Raw genomic sequence first — 24,311 nt, 5'->3', positions numbered from 1 at the left:
CTGGAAACAATGGTGAGTGCTTACCTGCAGTTCATTGCATGTAATCCATTTGGAGTAGCGTAGCAACAGTACGGGTCATGGGTCGTGACCCGACTGCCATGAAACCTCCCTATAATTACTGTTAACCACCTCAGTTCCTATTCCTATACTAACTTGTCTGTCCTCCACTGCCAGAGTGAGGCTAAGGCTACACGCAAATTGGAAGAGCAGCACCTCATATTCTGCTTGGGTAGCCCACAACTCAACGACATGAACATTGAATGCTCCAATCTCAAGTAATGCCCACCCAACTATTCTGACCATATCCCTTCAAGGATACAACAGTGGACAAGCAATGACGAGCATTTAACATAACTGTATATATGATTTCCATCAAATGTCCATACAACAGAAAAAGTGGTCCAACCCAAAAAGATAAATCTAAGTAAGAGACTTGTGAAGATGCTGTGAAAACAGACGACTGTGGAAGCCAAGCCATTGGGTATTTTTAAGGTGCAGATCGACAGATTCTTGGTTTATAAGGATGTCACGGGGTATGGGGAGAAGGCAAGAAAATGGGGTTGAGAGGGAAAGATAGATCAGCCATGATTGAATGGCGAAGTAGACTTGATGGGCCAAATGACCTAATTCTGCTGAATAACATGAAAAAGCAGTAAGTCTGAGATTGAGAACATTTGGGAATTATGCAAAGGAGGCTCAGTAAAGAATGGGAAATGTAACGTGAGCAGTCTTTGGAGACACATTAAAATACCATAAAAACTTCTAGAAGTACATAACAATATTGAAAAGGTAGAGAAATTAAATAGAGATTTTATATCTGCCTTCATAGAATCAGACAAACAGAAATCCCAGAAGTATTGGAGAACCATATGTTCAGCGCAAATGAAGAAATAAAACAAGTAGGTTTTGTTTAATAAAAAACTATTAGAGAAGTTCATCGGCCTCAAAAGTGATAAATCCCAACAACCGGATGATTTGAATGAAGTCACTATAGAGATAGGTTACACAAAAGAGCTGGAGAAACTCAGCGGGTGCAGCAGCATCTATGGAGCGAAGGAAATAGGCAACGTTTCGGGCCGAAACCCTTCTTCAGACTTCTTTCGGCCCGAAACGTTGCCTATTTCCTTCGCTCCATAGATGCTGCTGCACCCGCTGAGTTTCTCCAGCTTTTTTGTGTAACCTTCGATTCTCCAGCATCTGCAGTTCCTTCTTAATCACTATAGAGATACTTTGGTTGTCATCTTCCAAACAAATTCTTGATTCTTGAATTTGTCCTGCAAGTTTGTCATGCTTGTCAAACAGTAAATGTGATTGCATTATTTAAGAGAGGAGATGGAAGAGGGAACTATCAATCTGTCAGCCTGAGACGGGTAAACCTCTGGAACCGGTTATGAAGAATGTGATATTAAGTCCATTGGAAATTAATATGATTGAAAAGTGTGAATGGATTTATGAAAGGGAAGTCATGTTTGACTGACTTATCAGAGTTCTTTGAGGATATACCTTGGAGAGATGTAGGAAAGTGGTGGAGGTACATCTGGATTTTCTAAGGGCTTTCAATAAGGGATTTGTGAACTAATGTGTATGAAAAGCAACTGTACCAGCGAGGATTGACTGTTGGTTAACTGCTAGAAAAGAAAAAGTAGGAATAAAAGGGTCCTTCTCAGGTTTGCAACCCGTGACAAGTGACAAAGACCAGTGCTTGTGCCCCATTATTAGTCATCTACATTGATGGCAAAAGTATATTTCCAATTTCACTAGAGACCTAAAGAATGGTATATCTTTGGAATTCTTTGTCCAAGGTAATTTAGAGGCCCAATCATTGACTGCATTGACAACATAATTCTTTTGATTTCTGGATGTGAAGAGAGATAGGCCAGCAAACTGCGTTTTGTCCTGTTTCAGTTTATTTTGGTTGTGTATGTGTGTGGGAAGAAACATGTTTTTGGCCTCTTTGGGGGGGGGGGGGGGGGGGGGAATGCGACCTTTTCGGACGCGGACCCAGTGGACTCGGCCGCAGGCCCAGTGGACGACAACGTCGGGAGCTCGCAGGTCCCAGGTTGGTGACCTGTTTCCCGGAGCTCCCGCAACAACAGCTTCGTCCGCTGGACTGGAGGGCGGCAGGTTCAACCGCCCCGGACCGCAGAGTTTGAACCGGTCCGTTCGCAGAGCTCGGATTCAGCCGCGGGACTTACCATCACCCGGCGGGGTCGCAACATCAGAAGCCTGGATCGCCTCAACGCAGAGGGTGAACAAGGAGGGAAGAGACAAGGACTTGAAGACTTCCATCACAGCAAGGAGAGCCTGGTAGATTCACTGTGGTGGATGTTAAATTTGTGTTTATTGTGTGTTTTGTTATTTTATTCTATGTTATGGCTGCAAGGCATGAAATTTCGTTCAGACTGAAAAGTCTGAATGACAATAAAGGATACTTTATCTCACCAGGAACTAATTTACTGTTGTGTTGTATCTTTTTAAAATTGTTGTTTTTTTCTAACATGTAAATACTGATTCTGTTCTATTCTGTTCAGTTGTTTTTGCACAATCCGCAGGCATTGCCACTTTCATTTCACTGCACATCTTGTATGTGTATGTCACAAATAAAGTTGACTTGACTTGACAAGATGCTGGAGCAACCCAGCGGTTCCAAGAGCATCTCTGCTCAGCGTCTGTACTATTCTTCAGACACAATATGTTGGAATAACTGAGCGGCTCAGGCTCCTCTATAATCTTTGGGCAACACCTCAGGCTCGGTCGCTCGGGCCCCTTCCTCAGACTGAAGCGATGACAGAGCGCAGGGTTGGGGCGGGAACAGGACGCGATGACGTGACTCCCGGGAGTGGATGGGCGGGGCCTGTCTGTCTGCGCGAGAGCAAGTGACGTGCTGAGTGAGTGGGCGGGCGGGGCCTGGCGGCAGCGTGCGTGTACGTGACAGACAGGGAGCGCGCTGAGTGAGTGAGTGGGCGGGGCCTGGCTGCGCGGGAGCGAGCGTGCGGGCGTGACGTGCTCCGCGGATCGCACTGGTATTATGGGATGCGGGACGGGGGAGGAATGGCGCTGGGCGCGTGATTTTGAACAAACGCTCCGTGTCCCGGCGACCGCGGCTCAGTGAGAGGGCGGGGGAGCCGCCACCGCCACCAGGCCCGGCCCGGCCCGCAGCACCGCCAGCCTCCCCGCACAACAACGGTCTGCCCGTCAACGCCGGTGAGTTGCTTGGCAGTGGCGCTTGGGAATGCGGGTGTGAGTCTCCCGGCTAGTGGGGCGACGGGGGGAGCTCCCTCCCCAGCATCAGGCTGCATGGACGTTGCATCCTCACAGCTGACACCGACCTGGCAGTGAGTTAGTCTCGGTCGGTGTCTCCGCTCCAGGAGCAGCCACTCGATCCGGGTGGGATCCGGTGCCCTTTGCTGCACGAGCAACCGATCCGGACTGGATCTGGTGTCTCTGCTCCAGGAGCAACCCCTCGATCCGATCGGATCCCGGTGTTTCTGCTCCAGCTGCAATCAGTCGATCGGGAAGGGACCCGGTGTCTCCGCTCCGAGAACAGTCCCTCCATCCGGACGGGATCCGGTGCTCTTTGCTCCAGGAGTAACCCGTTACACTGTTTCTCTTATCGGCCTTTCAGAGTCTTGTTCCCGTTGACCCGCAGTATTGTGTCCTTGTCCTGTCTCCGGCACACTTCTCCAATGACAGTTCTCATAAACATCTTCATTCCCTCTGTTTTGTTTGAAACTGGTTTCCAGCCCCACCTCTCTGGACCCGTCAAAAACACATCCGAGTGGTCGGGGGGGGGGGGGGGGGGGGGGGGGGGTTGTTGGGGCGTGGAGAACCAGCCTGAGTCCAAGCGTCTCCACCAAAGTATATCGTACAACAATAAATACTTTTTGGAATATAATAATTCAGGTCATCATCCTGATTTGGTTTCCGATTGTAACACAGGTATTTTACAGCTGCTTTGCACTTTGTGTTCCAGTTTGGATTTCGTTAATCCGAATTGTTGTTCTGCCTGTTCTTGGGTCAGGCTACCTGTACTTGTGTCAGGTAGATCTGAAGCAATCGCTAAAAAACATGTAGTTTTCTCTCGGCTCCTGACAGTCCTCCAGAGCTGCGGTTGCCCCCGGGAAAAAGGGATTTGTGCAGTAAACGTTATGAGTAATGTCCAGGGCGCTTCGTCGATTAGCTCCAGTGTAGTCCTGTTTTTTTTCGCTGTGACCATTTCCTGAGCTGCCAGCTATTTGATTTGGAAGAAAACACTGTTTTTCTTGTATTGGAGTTGCTAGTGCACATCTGATGAGATTTTACTTGCAGCGGGTAGATTATTGTAACTTTTTGGGTGGGTGGAGATTGCGACAGTGGCGTTGGACGCTGTTTGAGGGCTTTATTTGGGATGTTGTATTTCCTGTTGAGTTGTTTTCGCGGTTTTTTCGTATTATTTTGTGTGTCTCTCAGGCTCGCACTGGCCCTGCCTTTCTCTGGAAATGAGATGACGAGGTGAAAATGGCGGAGCTTTCGAAATGCTATCCCTGCCTAATAATACACTCGAGCCAAATCCAAAAAGCTCGACACCCTAGTTTTGGTTTACCCGGCTAGTACAAATATGAAATTAAACATTCGTTGTTGTTTTGTGCGCACCGATAATTCAATGATCAGGCATGTTTCCACTGCCAAACATAAACCGTATGGATGTTAATAAAGGCCTGCCGTTCAATCTTTGAGATCATTTGGAGAGACATGGCTCCAAGACGCAATAACGTGTCAGATTCCGCCTCGAAGGTTACGTTTTTAAGTTGTCTAGCCGTCGAGTTACCTGTTCCAGGAACTAATGAGAATGTGGTACATTGAATTGTGTGCATTGTTTTTAGAAAGCAACTGTAAATTGTCATTTCTATATTTTCCTCTATATCAATAATCAGCAAAGATGTCATTTATGCAAGAATGTTAATTCCCCGATCTTTTCCCTGTACTACGATCAATGCTGTGCATTAAATAGCGCCCCCATCGTGCACACGAACTATCCTTCAAAAATATGATTGCATTGTGGTAATCACATTTACAAATATCCTAATGCGAGTGCTGCATTTAGTGGTCCTGTTTCATAGACATAGCCGTAGAAAAGAGGTGCAGGAGGAGGCCATTCGGCCCTTTGAGCCAGCGCCATTCATTGCGATCATGACTGATCGTCCCCAATCAAGTGCCTGCCTTCTCCCCATATTCCTTGATTCCACTAGCCCCTAGAGCTCTATCTAACTCTCTTAAATACATCCAGTGATTTGGCCTCCATTGCGCTCTGGCAGGGAATTCCACAAATTCACAACTCTCTGGGTGAATTTTTTTTTCTCACCTCAGTCTTATATAGCCACTCCTTTATTCTGAGACTGTGGCCCCTGGTTCTGGACTCGCCCAACATTGGGAACATATTTCCTGCATCTAGCTTGTCCAGTTCTTCTATAATTTTATATGTTTCTATAAGAATGCCCCTCATCCTTCTAAACTCCAGTGAATACAAGCCTAGTCATTTCAATCTTTCCTCATATGACAGTCCCGCAATCCCAGGGATCAATCTCGTGAACCTACGCTGCACTGCCTCAAACACAAGGATGTCCTTCCTCAAATTAGGAGACCAAAACTGTACGTAATACTCCAGATGTGGTCTTACCAGAGCCCTATACAACTGCAGAAGAACTCCTCTACTCCTATACTGAAATCCTCTTGTTATGAAGGCCAACATTCCATTAGCTTTCTTCACTGCCTGCTGTACCTGCATGCCAACTTTCAGTGACCGGTGTACAAGGACACCCAGGTCTCGCTGTACCCCCCTTACCTAACCTAACCCCATTGAGATAATAATCTGCCCCCTTGTTTTTGCAACCAAAATGGATAACCTCACATTTATCTATTATACTGCATCTGCCACGCATCTGCCCACTCACTCAACCTGTCCAGGTCACCCTGCAACCTCCTAACATCCTCTTCACAGTTCACACTGCCACCCAGCTTTGTGTCATCCGCAAACTTGCTACTGTTGCTCCTAATTCCCTCTTTCAAATCATTAATATATATGGTAAACTGTCGCGGCCCCAATACCTGTCTGCCAATCAATTTTCTATCCATGTCAACACCCTACCCCCAATACCATGTGCTCTAATTTTAGTCACCAGTCTCCCGTGCGGGACCTTATCAAAGGCTTGCTGAAAGTCTAGATACACTGCATCCACTGGCTCCCCTTCATCCATTTTACTTGTCACATACTCAAAAAATTCCAGAAGGTTAGTCGAGCATGATTTTCCTTTCATAAATCCACGCTGACCTGGACTAATCCTTTTACTGCTATCCAAATGCCCCATTATTACCTCTTTAATAATTGACTCCAGCATCTTTCCCACTAAAGAGACGAGGTGTTATCGATGGGAGTGAGTATTTATTTCCAGTCATTCAATGAAGTATTACACTTGAGCATTACAATGTATTTATAAACACGTTTTGTTATGTACGAAGCACACAAGAGTATGGGTTTAGGTTTTTCCTGGCGATAGGATTCCAGAAGATAGCCAAAAGTGTTGTTGAGGAAGTAGATTTTGAAATATTCTGTTAGTATGCCCTTTTATGATGGCTTCAAGCTTTTTCTCTGACACCTATTGTGAGGTGTTCATTTGTTAAATGCTGCTGCTACATTTGTTAATTTTCCACCTGCTGGAACTATTCCAGAGCATGAAGGATTTTGGAAGATTATTACATGTGCATATACCATCTCTGCACCCATGTTTTGGAACCATGTGATGCAGGCAAACTGGTCCATAGATTTTTTTTGGATACTACTTTTCTTACTTTCTTCATGGATTTCCATTCAGTGGTAGTAAGGACATTGGCATTCTCATCATTGTGCTGTGGGTCCCATTTCACTTTGTTCCCAACAGTGAAAATGCACATTCATTTAATATCTTGCACCTGTCATTCCATTATAATTTAATTTTCTTACATCCGCAAGAGATGTGTTGTTTTTGCTGTTCTCTGCCTTATTTTGATAATGCTTCCCTAGAGAATGTTTTGATTAATTGATATAAACTCTTAACTTATCGAATCTTCTGGCCTGTTTTTGACAACATGGGAAAAATGCTTCATTTACCATATTTTTTGTTAGCCTTGGAACATAGTCCATTTATACTGCATTGAATGCAGTATGCTCATGACTAGCGTTCCTTTTTTTTTCTCTCTGATGTAGTTACACCTTTAACTTGTATTTGGTGAGCTCAGCTGCAAAATTCCTCAAATATGCCAAACTCTCTCAAGCCATATAAGATCTATTGTTCAGTTTGTTCCACAGTAAAGGCTACCTGTGTTCACTTTCCAAAATGGCATCCCAGTTTTTGTGCCTTGTTTACAGTAAATGTGTATTTGCCACTGCAAAAAAAAAATCGAATTTTCAAAGGTTTGTCAGCCTTTCCCCATCACTTGTTGATGCGCTGATATTAATATTGCAGGGGATGATGACTGATTCTAATTCAGATTCTGCTGGAGACAATACTGTGATGCAATAGAAATGGGAGTTATCGCAGCATAGAAAAGGGCATTGTAGCCCATGTAAATCCATGACTGCTTTCTGCAGAGCAATCCGATTAGTTCCATTCCCCAGCTCTGTTCCAATGGCCTTGCATTTTTATACTTCAAATGCTTATTCAGTTTATTTTTAAGTCCTTGATTGCCTCTCTTTCCACCAACCTTTAGACAGCAAGTTCAATGCCATTCTACAGGAAAAAAATATTTTCCATTCTTTTCACTTCACCCCAACCTCCCTTTTTTTGAAAGGTCCCAGAGGAATGGTTGAGAAGGAAAATAGAGATAATCTAGGAAATTTATAGGCTGGTGAGTCTTACATTAGTTGTGAGGAAGATAATGGAGATGATATTTTGGGTTAGGATTTACTTGAATTTGGAAGAGAATGGACTAGTTAAGGACAGTAAACATAACTTTGTTGTACTTTAATTGGATTACCTTTTTTGAAGAGGTGACTGGTAATTGTTGAGGGTAGGCCAGTGGATGTTATTTACATGAATTTTAGTAAGCCATTTGACAAGGTCCTGCATTGTAAAATAATCCAGAAGATTACAATGCATGGATTCATGGTGACATGGTGGTTTAGATTCAGAACTAGCATACCCTTCACCATCACCCTTTGCCTTCTATGGGTATAATTCTTTCTGTAGGTCTATGCCCAGTGGTGATCTGAGACCTGTTGTTTGCAGATGACAACAATTGGTGGAGTTGCAGACTATAAAAAAGGTTGTCAAATACAGTGGGATGTAGATCAGTTATAGATATAGCAGGAGAGGTGGCAGGTGCAGTTTGATCGAAGCAAGAGTGAGGTGTTGGGATGTCGAATATAAAGGGAAAATATGCAGTAAGTGACCAGACCATTAACAGCATTGATGTATAGAAGGATATCAGGGTCCAAGTCCATAGCTCCCGGAAAGTGGTAACACAAGTAAGTCGAGTAGTAAAGTGGTATCTGCATTGTTTTGACTGCCATGAGCTGGGCTTTATGTTCAATCATTATTTTTTGTAACATCCTATGGTTTAATGGTGCTTTAATGTCAGAAATATCCAGGTACAGTGAAATTCCTTTTTTTTTTTTTTTGCACACCGTTCAGTAAAGATTTTGCTATGCATCAGCACAATCATACTTGAGGTAAAATGTACAGGAGCCTGAAATTTGCAACATCCAGGTTCAGGAATAGCTGCTTCCCCACAGGGACACATGACGATAAACTCTCTTGAATCTTGAGTTGTAAGAATAATAGATTACACTGAAGCAAGTTCACAAGAGTTGCCATGTTTCCGATGCCTTTTTTTATCCAAGTTTAAGTCCTTAATGTAGAGTCTTAACTTGGCCATGAAGTCCCGATGTCCTGGCGACAAAACTGGGATGGATTTGCAGGGGTCCGAGTTGGAGGGGCCGGCCTCGCCAGGCAATGCTGTTGATGTCCTTCACTGCTGTTCTGCCACTGCAGACCGCGTCCAATCTGTACGCTCGTCCGACCTCTGTGGGGCCTGCCGTGGCATCTGGTCCACGCAATTCTCCGATTGTTGCAGGGCTTCCCACCCCGACATGCAAAAGCACATTTTTCCCCCCCCCCCCCCCCCCCCCCTCCATCTCACGCGGCCACGACTCGGCCTACGTGCCTTAGGGCGCCTCCTGCAGCTGACCTTGGATCTTTCTGTGTCACTCTGCTCACTGGTACCAATCCTCTCCACCATCCACATCGATCAGGTCTTCGTCTTAGGACACAGTACAATGTTTGAGCACTTGCAACTCAGGTCACACATAGCAGGAAAGATCTGATTGGTGCAGAGGAGTTATATAGATATTGAAAACCAAGTAAAGACTACTTTTCTACATTGTATGTACTATGTTCTATTTGTGTATGGATATGGAGGGACTAGCTGTGAATCCTAGCTTCTCTGCTCATTTACTTTTAGATTTGTACACTAAACCCCTTTGTGTCAATCTTTTCATTATTTCCTATATTACTGTCTTTATGGTTCTGTGTCCATCTTACGACAGCATGTCTATTGAACTCTCATCCCTTGCTCCCATTGTTTGATTTGAAATCCTATTTCTAGTTTTGGTTTTGACCATCCCGTCTGTATAGTTCCCATTTTTTCTAATTAGAGCCCAAACGCACTCTACCACACCAGTCTCTGAGCTATATATTCACTACTAATCTTATTTGTCCCGTGCCAATTTTCACTTGGCTTGGGTAATAATTTGGATGTTGTGACCTTTAGGGGTTCTGCTTAATTTGGTGCTTAGCTCTTTGTACTGATTATGCAGAACCTCTTTCTTTGTCATGTGTATGTAGATGCCTACATATACCATGATGACTGGCTCCTTCCACTCCCATCATATATTTGCTTACTCAGCTTCTGAACTATGGCACTCAATACATAACACAGACTTCAGGAATGTTGTGCTTTGCAGCAGAAAACAGTGTAAATTCCTGAAGTATAAGCATTAGCAGGGCTTTTCCAGAGTGTGCGCATTAGCGGGGCCTTTCCAGAGTGTGCGGGGTCTCGGGTTGGAGAGGCCTGCGGAATCAGCGATATTTTCCAGTTATGTATGAAGTTATGTATTACGGAATGGGTTGCTTAAAGCTTAAATAAAGTTTAAGTAAATTACGAGTAGCGTTAAAGTTTCATTTGCCTCACAACAATTTAAGCAATTCAACCTCCGAAGTTAAGCAGTGTGACCTGAGATGGAGAAACTATTGAAACTACAATGCTTGGATCTGGATCCCAACTCACCTACTGCTGCAAAGGAATGGAAGCACTGGCTTCGTACACTAAATAACTTATTTGATGAGTGTGGCAACAATGCACCAGACAGATTCAGGACATTAATACACTCTGTCTCTTATGATGTATATGATTACATAGAGGAATGTACAACTTATGATTCTGCTATTGAAGTACTAAGCAGATTCTTCGTTAAGACACCCAACGCAATATTTGCTCGACACCTCCTTGCTACTCGGAAACAAAAACCTGTGAGTCACTTGATGAATTTTTACAAGAACTTCAAAGACTTAGTAAATACTATGCCTTCAAAGCAGTTTCAGCTGATCAATATTGACAGGAACTTATTCGAGACTTATCAATGGTTTGGCATTGCCTTTAATACGACAGAGACTATTAGAAAACAAAACCTTGGATCTACAGTCAGCTTACAATCAAGCTTACTCATTAGACTTGGCTCAGAAAAATTCAGATGCATATGGCTCATCTAATGTGTATTCTACTGCAACTACTACAAAAAAATCTCACCCAAGTACTATTATGGAGCAAGCTGAAACAATTTCTACTGATAAATGTGCCCTTGCTCGAAAAGGAAGTGTTACTTTTGCGGGGGTAATATTCATAATAGAGAGATATGTCCTGCTCGAGAGGCAACTTGTAATAGTTGGGGCAAGTAGGAACGTTATTCTAGAGCATGCAAGTCCAAAGCAACTACTGAAAGTGTGACTGCTGCCATGTATATGACCTCTTTATGTTCAATTACAGCTGCATTTCCTCAGAACAGCTACAACAGTATCCGTCAAGGGCAGTGGAGGCCAATCACTGGATGGATTTAAGAGAGTTAGATAGAGCTCTAGGGGCTAGTGGAAGCAAGGGATATGGGGAGAAGGCAGGCATGGGCTATTGATTGGAGACGATTAGCCATCATCACAATGAATGGCGGTGCTGGCTCGAAGGGCCAAATGACCTCCTCTACCCCTAATTTTCTATGTTTCTATGTTCTATGTAACTCTCAATACTCAAATTATTGGATCTTATATTGTAGACTTTATTCTGAACAAAATTAGTTATAAATCTGAATGTCTTGGTATTTTGAAAGATTTGTGTAGCGATATAATTCTAGATCGGGATTTTCAGAAACAGCACAGATCACTTCAAATAATGTATGAAGGAACTATGCCTGATCTTGTATTGTCAAAACCACCAGCATTGTGTGTTTTTTCTGCTGCATCTGTTGAATGTCCTTAATTATTCACTAATTTATCCCCCGTGCAAGCCAATTGCTACAAAATCAAGACATTTTAGTAAAGATGACAGAAACGTTATCAACACAGAAATAACTAATCTTTTACGAGAAGTTATCATGGAACCCAGCACTTCCCCTTGGAGGGCACAAGTTGTCGTGGTTAAGGATCTCCTTGCAGAGACATAGAAAGAGACTCTGCATTGATTACTCTCAAACTATAAACCAGTTCACGGAGCTTGATGCATATCCATTACCTCGTATAGAAGAGATTATCAATACATTAGCTAAGTATAAGATATTTTCTACTTTTGACCTAAAAAGTACTTACTAAGAAATTCCTTTGAAAGAATCAGAGAAGAAATACACTGTTTTTTGAAGCAAATGGGAAATTATACCACTACTGCAGAGTTTATTTTGGTGTAACTAATGGTGTGGCTGTTTTTCAGAGAGAGATGAACAAACTTGTTGAACAGGAAAACCTTAAAGATACTTTCCCGTATCTTGATAATTTAAGTATTGCAGGAAAAGACTAAGCTGAACATGACGAAAATGTACAACGTTTTTTCGAAGTTGTACATTCTAAAAGTTTAACATTAAATGAGGCAAAGTCAATACCATCAGTGTCATCAATTAATATTCTTGGTTATTCGGTTGGAAATGATATAATCAAGCCTGATCCAGAAAGACTCCGCCCACTCCCAAGAGATACCTGTTCCGGCTACTTTAAACTCTCTACGAAGGGTTCTTGGTATGTTTGCATCGGTATAATTAAAACTCTGACCTTGACCATTTCCTGTTTGCACTGCATATTGATTTTAGAAAAACGCTGCCACTTATGGCTGTGATTTTTGGCCATCTTACTCGGAGTTCCCCTCCGCTGCGCAGGACAAGAGGATTTTTCCCATCGATGAAAAATAAAAGACTTATTAATGTTTAAAAAATGTTGAGATTCTCTGTCCTGTCAATCATGCCATGAAGGCCACGCCCCTTCTGGTGGGAGGGGGAGGGACTATAAAACCCAGAAGTGTTGAGGTGCCTAGGTTCTCTGCAAGATGGAGGAGCGAGAGGTCATGGCTCTCAGCTCTCAGTCTGAGCTGTGAATAACACTGAACACCTATCTACTAAACTGAGTGATTTTACTGACCTGTCAGTGCCCTTAATGTGGTTTGAAAATGTAGTTGAAAATGCAAAAGTGTTTTTTGGTTTGAAAATACAAAAGATTTTTGGTTTGGAAAATGCAAAAGTTTTTTTGTTTGGAAAATGCAAAAGTGTTTTTTGGTTTGAAAATGTAAAATTGTCTTGGTTTGAAAATGCTAAAGCTGTTTTTTGTTTTGAAAATGCAAAAGCTGTTTTTGGCTTATTGAAAATGCAAAAGCTGGTTTTGGCTTATTGAAAGTGAAAATGGTGGTTGCTTTGAAAATGTGGTTGCTTTGAAAATGAAAATGGTGGTTGCTTTGAAAATTCCACGCACCTCAATTTTGTGATCAAGTCTTTTATGTGGTCAAGTGCTCTGTTAAAATTTGTATGGACATTGCCCACTGCATTCCATTCATTAACCTAATGGAAATAATAGGAAAAAGGTAACTAAACTTTGAAAGCTGTTCTGCCTTTCATTAAGAATGTCAAAGATTTACCATCCATGGAGTGAAGATATTCCTCCTCAATTCGAAACAGCCTTCCACTTATTCTGAAACTGCATTCCAAGTCCTTCTTGGTGAGGGAAAATATCCAACCAGCATCTAGACTGTCAATCCCTTTTCAGAATTTTGTGAGTTTTATTGTGATGTTCTATTTTTAACTCTACGGAATACCATTCCCAGTACACTTGGTTTTCCTTCATAGAGTAAACCTGGAATCCCTGGAACCTGTCCAGGAAATCGCCACTGCACTCTACGCTTATTGCAAGTGTAAGAAAGAACTGCGGATGCTGGTTTAAATCGAAGGTGTAGACAGAATGCTGGAGTAACTCAGCAGGTGAGGCAGCATCTCTGGACACAATGCTGGAGTAACTCAGATGCAACCTCACCCGCTGTGTTACTCCAGCATTTTGTGTCTACTTTGCATTCTTCCTTAGGTGGTTACTGCAAAACTGTACTCCACGCATGATCTAACCGAGACTCCTTCCTTCATTCTTGCAAATCTGCTTATTTTGTAATCCTGGAAACATTTGCCCCATGAGTCGAATTGTTGAGGTAGAACTCAATCACTGATCCTTGTGGTACCCCATAAATTCCCATAAATCAGGCCTACTGACCTGAGAAGTATCAATTTGTTCACACTCTTTACTTTTTGTGTGATATTCAATTTCAAGCCTTGTTAGTGTATTGATCCTAATTTTCAAGAACTGGTTGACCAACCTCGTGTGAGGCTTTGCTACTATGTTAAAAAATGCAATTAGATTTGTCAAAAATAATCTGCCTTTTTCAAATCCATGCTAAGCTTCCACAATTAACTCAAATTCCGCCAAAAACCTATTAATATATTTTCTGATTTATTGCTTCTAAAATCGTACCCCAGTCACTGATATTAAACTGAGAGGGTTCTTGTTCTGAAGAATGCCCTGTTTAAATAATCTTGCCAGACTTGACACGTTCCAATCAATGACATCTTTTCATATCTAGTGGTGAGAACCATCACTGTTTTTTGAAGAGCATGACGAGGAACAATTAAACCACAAGCAGAAAGCATAATAGAATAGTAAAATTAAACGAGTACTTACCAGTACGAAGTTTGATCAGTATTTTATGAGGAGTTACGGTGAGGGATTAAGTGAAGACCCCAGCTCCAGTGCGCATGCGGCATACTTCGAAGCAGCGGTGTGAAATCACAGAATAGACACAATATTTGAAGTAAGATAGTAAAGATCACGAGACATCAGTTTACTAGTTTGATCTGTATAATGAGGGTGGGAGCGGCGGGCACTTAATCCCTCACCGTAACTCCTCATAAAATACTGATCAAACTTCGTACTGGTAAGTACTCGTTTAATCTTACTATTTTACTTCGGAGTCACGTGAGTGATTCCGTGAAGACTTCAAAGGTCTGTGATTTCAAACCGTGTAACAGTTTTTATTTCACTCACTGCCGAAGTTTATGAGGGAGGAAGTGTTATCGTAATCACCAGTTGATCTGCTTTCAAAAGAAAACAGAAAGGTATTTGTTAACAATAACAACATAAAAGAGCTCCTCTGAGCTTAAATTAATATTGCAGTTTGTAATATTCTCCTGCAATTAAATCAGGTTTATCAACGGTTTATAATAAAAAATGTTCTGAACGCCGTTTCCTTGACCATTCTGTTGTATTGAAAATGTGGTCAACTGGAACGTCCATTCGTTCAGCCGCTGATACCAATGCTGCCCTAGTGGAATGGGATTAAATGTATTATTATCTATTCCGGCAGCTTTCAGTACCTGTTTGAGCCACCTGGAGTGGTTTGGCTCGTACCCCGTCTTGGGTTACTGTGGTTGACCCATAGGCTTTCATCTCCCTCTAAGATTGTGGGTTGTGTCTATATATAGTAGTAGATGGGTCACCACACTCAACCTGGACTCTGGTGGGTAGGCCCGGAATCCCACCAGTGAATAGGGCGTTCCTGGTCCATATAGCCATATAACGACTACAGCACGGAAAACACAGGCGATCTCGACCCTACTAGTTCGTGCCGAACTCATAATCTCGCGTAGTCCCATATACCTGCGAGTTAGATTTTACCAGACCTAAATATGAACGTGATGCGTCTGGGGTAATCACCATGTTATCCAGTCTAGTTTATGGAGTGACCGGAATCTAGAGCGTGTACGAGAGCCATAAGCATGAGCGTTTTTTAAAACATAGATTAAGCAAGCTGAGGGATCTGGCTGGTGCCATTCTCTGAGATATGTCAATATCACACCAATATCCCATACATGGGTATATACCTGGGTGTTTGGGGCTTATATCATAGTTGCCCTTCATAAGTTTACCTTCAGTGGATGGGATCCCATGCTCTGTTGACATGCTGTTTTAGATAAGCAGATAAGGCGCTCCATGCTGTATTTACGGCACTGTAACTTACTTTTTAGTCATGGTGTAGATGTTCCAGGAACTTCAATACGTCAGTGGTTGAATAGTTCGGGATGTTGTCCCTGCGTCGTGGCAGTATTTTACCCATGTTAACTTTTAGTGACTGTTCGCAGGGATGCCGACATGGTGGTAATGGTTCCTTTGGATAATCCCAGTCCCTGGTAAGGTCTATTCAAAACCTGCACCCAGGAGTTTGATGTTCCCCTGGCATGGGTGGCTTGTGCCTGATACTGGGTTGAGTCAGCAACCATGGTCCACTAGGGAAATCCATAGGTGACTCGCCCACCGTGTCGTAATGAACTGGGAACCATGGCTGTGTAGGCCGGTCGGGCACGATCAATATCTCGGAGACAGATCCCATCTGTATTGTAAAGTGCCCGTCTGATGAGGCAGAAGGGAGGAAGGCAAAGCAAAATTCCCCCTTCCAGCGTGTAGGCATCTATCGCTGCTGCCTCTAACCTGGTTCCTCAGTCACATACATAGGTTACTGGTGATTCCGTCTTGTGCAACCAATTGATATCTGGCTTTCAAACTGCTTAATAACTTTAGCAGATATTTTGGGTTTGACATCTATTCAATGTAATCATAAATTTTACCCCGTGACATGGTGTCTCCCACTGTGTTCTAGCTTCCTAGGACATAGGCAGCTGATAGTTAAAATGTCTTTTGACACACCATTGCCAGATTTGTTTGACCAATTTGTTGCACAATAATGATTATTATGCTCCCCATATGGTTGATATAAGCCACCACCATAGTATTATCAATCCGTAACCACATATGTACGTGCTGCATTTGAAATGGATATGCTTTTTAGCCCAATAGGCGATCACCAATCCCAAGAAGTTGATGCCCGGTATGTGTAGTAACGATGTTTGTGACTTGGTCCATCTGTTACCTGTGCTGGATATGGAGTTTAGTTGCTCCCCAGCCTAAAGTACTGGCATTGTTTTTTAAAATAACCAAGTTGGGATTGGTGATGATAATAGGGCTGAAAACTATGCCAAATATATGTCTGCCCACCACCTTAATTGTGATATAGCTTCAGTGGGTACATTCATGATTTGATTATAGTGACCCAAGTATCTTGGCAAAGTAACAGTCATATGGACGGAATTATTATTGAAGCCCAGATAATCCTTGGTAGTAACGCTTCAATTCTGGTTTATCTGGGCGTGGGATGAACCTCAGCTTAGGGAGCTGTTTCGTAGCTAGAACTGCTCCACAGCTAATTCCTTTGTTTCCCCTAATATGAGGATATCATCCAATATGTGCCATGATTATGCTTGTTTTCTTAATATTTTCATGGCCATTTATAATAGTTTAGGGCTGAGGTTTAGACCATATGAAATGCTATATGCTCCCATGGTTGCCCTAACCGGGATATCCATGATCCAGGTAAATATTTTTAGGTATCTATAATGATCCTAGTGTATGGGTATAAGATAGTTAGCATCTTCCATATCAATGCTCCCCATAGGTATCCTTGGGAGATCAGATGTCTGGCAGTGACAAAACCCCGTCTCCATCTTAAAGTGGATATACTCAACAGATTTATTTAGTGATATTAGATCAATGATGATGCTACATTCACCATCTTTTATAGTTTTGGTGAATATATTCGATACAAATTCCAATGGTTCATTTTTACTCCCATGATCCGTTTAGTAATGAGCCTTTTTAGTTCAGCTTGCCTTCTCACTTCTCTTTTCTTAGAGGGAGAAAATGCCCTTTGGGCGCATTGCTGAACTGGCGGTAATATGCCCAATTTGAATTCGTTTTTATCCTCTAATACTGTTGAGTATATTTTAGTTATTTGTGACAGCATCCCATGCTTTATCCACAAGTGTAAATGCCCCCCCCCCCCCATGCAGTTAGTAGAACACCCTTGTTTTAGTGTAAACTGGGAGGAACCAGACTACCTACCTCCATGCTTGTTGTTTTTCATGAAGGCGTAGTTTGCTGGTATGCTGGTGCTGTCGGTGGGGCGGCGCATCTTCCCACGGCTCCGCTCTGGGCCCCGTCTAAAAAGAACTATGGGGGATGTGAAGCGGTCACCAGGCTTTCACCAGTCCTTGTTTGATATCGCTGGTGGATGCCGAGGGGTGCTGCCAGCTGGGTGTTGGATGCGATGTCCTGCTCGTCCCATAGCCTGCCTTCATGAGGCGCACAGGTTTAGCTGCCTCTCTTCCCGCAGCAGCGGTTTGCATAGCCCCATATATTCGGGGTTGCGGGCAGGTCTATATGCACCATTGTTCAGTCGAGTATCCCAAATATGGGAACATCTTAGGCGTCAGCACCCTGGTAGTGCAAAGGGATAGTCCTTATCCTGGGAGAATATAATCCGTGGAAAAGGCGAGCAAAGGTGGTAACATCTTGACCTTCTGTAGAATTCGCTGCTTGTCTGCGAGTCTACTAGACCCAGCTGCCTGCGGATTTGCCTCTGGAAAGGCCTGCTCCTGCAGGGCTTTTGTTGGGAAGATGGTCGCGTGGAGGAGCCATGTAGTGGCCCACGACACCCAGTAGCTCTTCCTGATCCTGCTCCCCTGGCATACTGCTGTTCTCGTCCGCCTGCCCAGCGCTTAAGCCAGCCCAGCCCTGGCCTCCTTAGCTAGCCTCTAAAAAGGGAGCAAAAGGGTGCGCTAAATTGGAGGAGGCATAGCTCAAACTCCGCTGTTGCATCAATCCCTCGACAAGGGAGATGGCTAGTGCAATAGCACTGGGGTAGGAGTCAGCTCCCTTGGCATTCAGCCAATGCCCCTTTTCTCCTGGAGGTAAATTCCATGACCTCCTCTGGCTTGGGGAGACAGATACTCTTATTCTTGCTGTCTTCAACCTGTGCCAGTTTTGGAGGAAGTTGGCTCCTGTGGAACCTGTAAATTGGTAAGATTTTCCCCTTACCTGCATGTAGAGGCTGCCTGCCGTTTTCCAGGCGGCATTGTGGCGGTTCCCGGGCGGCGATTCTCCTAGTCAGGAGTCTGCAGGGCTGCCGGTCGGGTTTTTAAATTTCCCGCCGGTCCGCTGCTGTTACCAAACAGCTGTTCAGCGGACCGGCATTAGCGCAGCTCCTTGCAGCGGTCCGCAGCGTTTGCGGTCCGGGTAGCGCCTTTTCCCCGTCCACTGTCGGCTCCACGCTGGAGTCGAAACGGGGCCGCTCACCATGCCTCACTTTGCTCCCCCTGGAGCAAAAAACACAAGGCCCGATTAAGGTAAGTACTTACCTTTCGTCCCTGGATGCGGGAGCTAGCCCGACTCCCGCTGGCCGCGTTCTGCACGCTGTGCGATTATGCCGCATGCGCACTGGAGCTGGGGTCTTCACGGAATCACTCACGTGACTCCGAAGTAAAATTGTAAACTCCACCATGCTTCAAGGGAAAAAAACAAATCAATGGATGCCTGAATGTCAAGCAGAAAACCTGAGACTTAAAGAACAAGTGGTGTGTTTAAGTGTACAGGATCAACAATTTGCTGGCTGTGGGGTCTTCATTACTGTTTTCTAGAGAGAGTTGAGCCTGTCCCACTTAGGTGTCATGGAAAACAAAATATACAATTCAAAACTATTTAAAAGATACCTGTGACTTTCAGTTTTCATTTCAACCAGATAGTTATTTAACAGGGCTGTCCCACTGCGGTGAACTAATCTGCGAGTTTAGAAGAGTTTGCCCTTGACTCAAACTCGCAGCATGGTCGACAGGTGGTTCTAGGAGGTCCTATGAGGTCACTGGAACTCTCCTTCACGCTCGAGGGAAGTCCCGCATACTCGCGGCCTCAGCTAGGTCTCGGAAAATGTTTCATCATGGTTCTTTTGAACTCGTAATGCAGTGGAGTGGGGTCGCTATGTAGTTCAGGCAGTCAAGGGCGGTCGTGGGCCTTGTTTGAATCTTCCCTACTCTCAGTGGGAAAAGCTTATCCACGTCAACTCTGTCTATCCCTCTCATCATTTTAAAGACCTCTATCAAGTCCCCCCTTAACCTTCTGCGCTCCAAAGAATAAAGCCCTAACTTGTTCAACCTCTCTCTGTAACTCAGTTGCTGAAACCCAGGCAACATTCTAGTAAATCTCCTCTGTACTCTCTCTATTTTGTTGACATCCTTCCTATAATTAGGTGACAAAAATTGTACACCATACTCCAGAATTGGCCTCACCAATGCCTTGTACAATTTAAACATTACATCCCAACTTCTATACTCAATGCTCTGATTTATGAAGGCCAGCACACCAAAAGCTTTATTTACCACCCTATCTACATGAGATTCTACTTTCAAGGAACTGTGCACAGTTATTCCCAGATCTCTCTGTTCACCTGCATTCTTCAATTCCCTGCCATTTACCATGTACGTCCTATTTTGATTTGTCCTGCCAAGATGTAGCACCTCACACTTATCAGCATTAAACTCCATCTGCCATCTTTCAGCCCACTCTTCCAACTGGCATAAATCTCTCTGTAGACTTTGAAAATCTACTTCATTATCCACAACCCCACCTATCTTAGTATCATCTGCATACTTACTAATCCAATTTACCACACCATCATCCAGATCATTGATGTACATGACAAACAACAGTGGACCCAACACAGATCCCTGTGGCACCCCACTAGTCACTGGCCTCCAACCTGACAAACAACCATCCACCATTACTCTCGCATCGCCCATTCAGCCACTGTTGAATCCATCTTGCTACTCCACCATTAATACCCAACAATTGAACCTTCTTAACCAACCTTCCATGAGGAACCTTGTCAAAGGCCTTACTGAAGTCCATATATACAACATCCACTGCTTTACCCTCATCAATTTCCCGAGTAACCTCTTCAAAAAATTCAAGAAGATTAGTCAAACATGAGCTTCCAGGCACAAATCCATGTTGACTGTTCCTAATCAGACCCTGTTTATCCAGATGCTTATATATATTATCTCTAAGTATCCTTTCCATTAATTTGCCCACCACTGACGTCAAACTAACAGGTCTATAATTGCTAGGTTTACTCTTGGAACCCTTTTTAAACAATGGAACAACATGCGCAGTACGCCAATCCTCCGGCACTATTCCCGTTTCTAATGACATTTGAAATATTTCTGTCATAGCCCCTGCTATTTCTACACTAACTTCCCTCAATGTCCTAGGGAATATCCTGTCTGGACCTGGAGACTTATCCACTTTTATATTTTTCAAAAGTGTCAGTACTTCCTCTTCTTTGAATCTCATAGTTTCCATAGCTACTCTACTTGTTTCCCTTACCTCACATAATTCAATATCCTTCTCCTTGGTGAATACCGAAGAAAAGAAATTGTTCAATATCTCCCCTGTCTCTTTTGGCTCTGCAGATAGCTGTCCACTCTGACTCTCTAATGGACCAATTTTATCCCTCGTTATCCTTTTGCTATTAATATAGCTGTAGAAACCCTTTGGATTTACTTTCACCTTACTTGCCAAAGCAACCTCGTATCTTCTTTTAGCTTTACTAATTTCTTTCTTAAGATTCTTTTTACATTCTTTATACTCCTCAAGCACCTCATTTACTCTATGCTGTCTATAATTATTGTAGATCTCTCTCTTTTTCCGAACCAAGTGTACAATTCCCCTTGAAAACCATTGCTCTTTCCAATTTTTACTATTTCCTTTCAAACGAACAGGGACATAAAGATTCTGTACTCTTAAAATTTCACCTTTAAGTGTCCTCCATTTCTCTTCCACATCTTTCCCATAAAACAAACTGTCCCAATTTACTCCTTTTAAATCCTTTCGCATCTCCTCAAAGTTAGCCTTTCTCCAATCAAAAATCTCAATCCTAGGTCCAGTTCTGACCCTCTCCATAATTATATTGAAACTAATGGTATTGTGATCACTGGTCCCAAACTGTTCCCCAACGCATACCTCTGCCACCTGACCCGTCTCATTTCCTAACAGGAGGTCCAGCACTGCCCCTTCTCTAGTAGGTACTCCTATGTATTGCTGCAAAAAACTGTCCTGCACACATTTTACAAACTCCAATCCATCCAGCCCATTTACAGAATGTGTTTCCCAGTCTATGTGTGGAAAGTTGAAATCTCCCACAATCACTACCTTGTGCTTACTACTAATATCTGCAATCTCCTTACATATTTGCTCTTCCAATTCTCGCTCCCCATTTGGCGGTCTATAATACACCCCTATAAGTGTTGCTACCCCTTTCCCATTTCTCAGTTCCACCCAAATAGCCTCCCTAGACGAGCCCTCTAATCTATCCTGCCAAAGCACTGCTGTAATATCTTCCCTGATAAGCAATGCAACACCTCCACCTCTTGCCCCTCCAATCCTATGAAGCAACGAAATCCTGGAATATTTAATTTCCAATCACAGCCCTCCTGCAACCATGTTTCACTGATCGCCACAACATCATACTTCCAGGTGTCAATCCAGGCTCTAAGTTCATCCACCTTTCTTACAATGCTCCTAGCATTAAAATATACACATTTAAGAAACCCACCCTTTCTTATTCTCTGTTTATTGTCTTTTTCTTCTCTCTCTCCTACATTTTGGGTCAGAATGCTACCATTCTCTGCCTCCTTTCTCACACACTGACTGCTAGCTTTCCCAATTTGAGTTCCTCCCCCCAACCATACTAGTTTAAAGTCTCCCCAGTAGCCTTTGCAAATCTCCCCACCAGGATATTGGTCCCCCTCGAGTTCAAGTGCAACCCGTCCTTTCTGTACAGGTCACACCTTCCCCAAAAGAGGTCCCAATGATCCAGATGTGCATTCTTCACAATCATTGATATTTGGATGCTCCATGGGAGGATGGGAAATATCAAATTTTGCAGATATTCCACTGGCCTAATACCATTATCTGCCTGTCCTTTGGACAGCGCAGTCTTCCACTTGGAGCCTTTTGCTCAGCTTATCAGTGAGACCAACTGCAGCATTGGGCCTATCTTAATACGACTGGCTCGCTGGTATGAATTAATTTTGCCTGACACTTATTATTTACTAAGTATCCTTAGTAAATAATAGCTTACAAAAAGAGTGTATAAGTTTATGGCATTAAATACCATGGGTAATAAGTAGAAAATGGTAATAGATCAAAGGGAAAGGCTTATAAAGTTAACAAAGGCCAACAGCATTATAAAAGACCCTACACGTCTCCATCGGACTGTTCACTCTGCTGCCCTCGGGCAAAACGTATCGCAGTATAAGGAGCAGAACGGCCAGCTTTTGCAACAGCTTCTTCCCCCGAGCCATCAGACTCTTGAATTCCATATAATGTGCTGCCACTATTATCTATTTTATCTTTTTATCTATTTTATCCTTTTGTTATTTTATGTTGCACGGTGAGCCAGATGCAATTAAATTTCGTTCAGACTTGCATTTGTTGGTGTATTTTTGAATAACAATAAAGTCTTTGATTGATTGATTGAAAAGTGCAAGAATTGTGAACTTCAGAATTCAGCATCGGAAGGTGAATATACTGATAAGAAAAGGGAAAGTAGAATATAGTGTGAAGCAACTTTAACCTGTTTTAAAAAAAATATTCTATAAGAATGTATAATGTATGAACCACATTGATTGAGGTAGAAGAAATTATATTGACAAATAGGAAACAGCTGAGAAGTTAAATTAAAATTTGCATCCTCCATTGCTGAAGAAGACAAAACAAATAAATTGTGAACAGTAAGTCTAAAGGGCATGAGGTGCAGAAAGAAATTAGCATTAGCTTCTCTGTTACATTTGCTTTAAATTAATGTGACTGAAATATGATTGAATCCCACAGCTTGGAAAGAGGCTGCAATGAAGGTCGTAGCTGCACTGGTTGTCATCATTCAAAATGCTTTAGATTTTCCACTGGTTTTCAGAGCTAGCAAATGCAACTCCATTATTTAAGCAAAGAAGAAGAGAGAAAATGCAGATGAGTTAGCTAATTATTAGCCGGGACATAGCTAGTATGTGGTATGAAGATGTGGTAAAAGGATACTTAGTAAATAATAATAGGGCTGGGCAAAATCGTCCTGCATTCTACATTGCAGACAGTGAACATGACATTTAAACTTTCAGAAGGACTATAACAAGGTATGTTGCAAAGTCATTAAACAAAACTAAGAGTTCATTATGATAGTTGGTAACAGACAGGTGTAAATTGAAAATTGGTTAAAAGAGGGAGGGAATGGTGGAATATTTTTGACCAGGGAGACTGAATAGTAAAATGCCACAAAGATCAATGATGGGGTTCTTGCTACTGGTAATCAATATCAATGATTTGGATATGAGATCAGCCATAATATCCCACAGGGCTCTCACTTAACTTTTTTTCCCTGTTGCCAGCCGAGCAACCTCGGCAGCTTTTCACAACACCTCCACTCAGTTCGCAATAACCAACCTGATCTCCCGGTGGCTCATCACTTCGACTCCCCTTCCCATTCCGAATCCAACCTTTCTGTCCTGGGCCTCCTCCGTGGCCAGAGTGAGGCCCACTGCAAATTGGAGGAACTGCACCTCGTATTTTGCTTGGGCAGTTTATACCCCAGTGGTATGAACATTGATCCACAATTTCAGGTAGTCCCCTGATTTCTCCTCCGCTTCCCAGGTCTGCTTCAGCCCACTGTCTCTGCCTCTTCCTTTCTTCTTCCCCCCCCCCCCCCCTCGCACCCTCACATCAGTCTGAAGAAGGGTCTCGACCCGAAACGTCGCCTATTTCCTTCGCTCCATAGATGCTGCCTCACCTGCTGAGTTTCTCCAG

General features: G+C 43.1%; 1 protein-coding gene across 7 annotated transcripts in view; it reads left to right on the top strand.

Moving 5' to 3' along the window:
* The first annotated feature begins 3,002 nt into the window (after positions 1-3,002).
* lin54 (lin-54 DREAM MuvB core complex component) overlaps positions 3,003-24,311 on the top strand; it is a 97,302-nt gene continuing 75,993 nt past the window's right edge. For all 7 annotated transcript variants that reach the window (XM_055639471.1, XM_055639462.1, XM_055639429.1 and 4 more), the window contains exon 1: positions 3,003-3,204. The gene's annotated coding sequence lies outside the window, so the exon portion shown is untranslated. The remainder of the gene's footprint in view (positions 3,205-24,311) is intronic.

This window comes from Leucoraja erinacea, chromosome 1 (assembly GCF_028641065.1).
Source record: "Leucoraja erinacea ecotype New England chromosome 1, Leri_hhj_1, whole genome shotgun sequence".
Lineage (NCBI taxonomy): Eukaryota > Metazoa > Chordata > Chondrichthyes > Rajiformes > Rajidae > Leucoraja > Leucoraja erinaceus.
This window is presented reverse-complemented; position numbering and strand designations above follow the sequence as displayed.